Below are 2500 nucleotides of genomic sequence, written 5' to 3' on the forward strand. Positions count from 1 at the left end.
CCGTCCCCCACCCACCGGCGCGCGCACGCGCGCGCGTCAGTGCGGCACGGCACCCCCGCGGTGCCCACCCGCAGACAGACGCCCGCGCGGGAGGCCGGCGGCGAGGCCCGCGCCATCGCCGCCCCGCGCCTCCCTCCCCCGAAGCTCGCTCTCGCTCTCTCTTCCCCAAACCCACCGCCGATAGCCCGGCGGGGACGAGCTCCGTCCAGCAGGCGCTCTCCGGGAGCGGGGAGCTTCGGAGCGCTCCCCGAGTCTCCATTTAGGGGGACGAAGGCCCGCGCGCTCGCGCGCGCGGCCCTGCGAGGCACCCCAGCCGCGCCGCTGCTGGCCCGCCGGCCCCCCCCCCCCGCGCTGGGGCGGGGGGGCTCGGCGGCGCAGACGGCGATTGATCGTAAAGCGACGCTCAGACAGGCGTAGCCCCGGGAGGAACCCGGGGCCGCGAGTGCGTTCGAAGTGTCGATGATCAATGTGTCCTGCAATTCACATTAATTCTCGCAGCTAGCTGCGTTCTTCATCGACGCACGAGCCGAGTGATCCACCGCTAAGAGTTGTCTCGGTTTCGGCACCGCCCCGCGCGCGCGGAGGGGCCGGGACCGCTCGCCGAGAGCGGCCCCTTCTCTGAGGACGGCCGGACCGACCGCCGGCCCCGCCGCCGCCCACCCCCCTCCGCACGCGCGGAGGGGGCGCGGCGCGGCGGCGCGACGCGGCGCGACGGAGAGGCCCTCGCCTCGGCTTGACCGTACGAGCACAGGGGAAACGGAAAACAACGGAAAACCCCGAGCGGCCAAAGGGCGGGGGAGGAGCCCGCGCTCCCGACCGACCCTGGGGAAACGTACGCAACACACACACCCTTGGCGCGCTTCGTGGGCGGCCCAGGCGCCCGGGCTCGGACCGGCCTCCCCCCGGAGGCTACGGCACGCCCGGCCGCGACCCCTGCCCGCCTTCGCTCGGGAGCCGGACGCCCGGCTGCGCCCGCGCTGCGACGAGCCGGCTCCGCCCACCACGGTCGCCTCTCGCCCCGCCGGCGAACCTCGGCGCCGACGCCGCCTTCCACCGACGCCGGAGGAAGCGCGGCCGGCCACTGGAGCGCGAGCCGGCGACGCGCGGCCGCCCACCGGCCCGCGCCGGATGGGCGAACCCGGCCACCCCGCCCGGCGGCGGCGGCCGCCACCGCCGCCGCGAAAACCGCCGCCGCAGCCGCTTCTCGCCTCGGCCCCCTGGGGCCGCCGGCACGGCCCCAGCGGAAAGGCGGACGGCGCTGAGCGCGGGGGGCGGCTCCCACTCTCCCCGTTTCCACGCGAAGACCCGGAGCGGGACGCCCCCGCGCCGCGCGCCCGCCCTCGAGACGGAAGCGACGGGCGGGGAAACGCGGGACGGGACGGCCGCCAGCGGATGCGGCCGGGGAACCCTCCCGGACGACCCGACGGACGACCGGCACCGACCGGCACGCCGAGCGGCGCCGCCGCCGCTCGGCCTGGGGGGGTGTGGCTCGCCCCCCCCTTTCTTTCCCTGGGCGCCGAGGGCGGGGCGAGGAGCGGGAGAGGGGAGCGCGGCGCGCCCCGAGCGCGGCCGCAGCGCGAGCGTCCAAAGGCGCGGGGCGGCCCCCCGGCGGCCGCCCCCCCCCGCGGGGGCTCGCCGCGCCTTTCTTTCCCCCGGCGCGGAGCCCGCGCTCCGGCCGGCGGGTGGCCCCGTTTGCGAGGGCGGGCAGGTCGGCCGCGGCCGACCCGCGCCGCGGTCTCTCCGCCGAGACCGGCCCGCGGAGAGGGGGGGCAGGTTGGGGCAGCGAGACGCCCCCCCTTCTCCGGCACGGCGGCCCGCGGGGGCGGACGCCCCCCCCGCGGCTCGCGCCGTGCCGCTCGAGTCTTTAAACCGCCGCCCGGCTCCTTTGGCCTTTGACCCCCGGACTCGGCCGAGGGAGGGCCGCCGAAGCGCGGACGCTAGGTACCTGGCCCTGGGGTGAGGGAAACGACCTGCATGGCCCCGCGGGGGTGCCTCCCCCGGCTGCCGCCCTCGGGGGAGCGTCCGCCCGCGGGGGCGCGCCCGGCATCCGCCGCCACCACCTCGTCCTCCTTAGCCCCGGGGCCCGGGGTTTCCCTCGATAGCCCGGCGCTGCGCCCGGGGGGAGAGACGTGGCTCGGGCCGCCCGCTCGCGCGGGACGCGACCCGGCCGGGGGGGGGCCTCGCCCGCCCCGGGCGGCGCCAGCGGCCGAGACCGTGCTCGCGCCCCCCCCTTCCCGCCACGGCTCCCTCTTCGAGAGGCAGCCGTGCCGGGTCGGAGGGGAGGTTCGCGGGTCCGGCCGCCGCGCCGCCCGAAACGCCGTGCGCACACCCGCGCCACGGCCCGGAACGCCCGGAGACAGCCCTGTCCCGCGCGCGGGGGGGTAGACGGCGCCGCCGCCGGCGCCGCCCCACCCCCCCCCCCAGGAGCTGCCGCCCCCCGAAGACGGCGACACCCCTCGGCTGTCGCGCTTGCGGCCCCCGGTGCCGCCGCCGTCGCTCG

General features: G+C 79.2%; 1 non-coding gene across 1 annotated transcript; it reads right to left on the reverse strand.

The window, feature by feature from the left end:
* Positions 1–397: 397 nt before the first annotated feature.
* Positions 398–550, reverse strand: LOC142359961 (5.8S ribosomal RNA). Its single transcript, XR_012762742.1, has one exon. It is a non-coding gene; the product is annotated as a 5.8S ribosomal RNA (ribosomal RNA).
* Between the last annotated feature and the right edge of the window lie 1950 nt (positions 551–2500).

This window comes from Opisthocomus hoazin, unplaced genomic scaffold (assembly GCF_030867145.1).
Source record: "Opisthocomus hoazin isolate bOpiHoa1 unplaced genomic scaffold, bOpiHoa1.hap1 HAP1_SCAFFOLD_232, whole genome shotgun sequence".
Lineage (NCBI taxonomy): Eukaryota > Metazoa > Chordata > Aves > Opisthocomiformes > Opisthocomidae > Opisthocomus > Opisthocomus hoazin.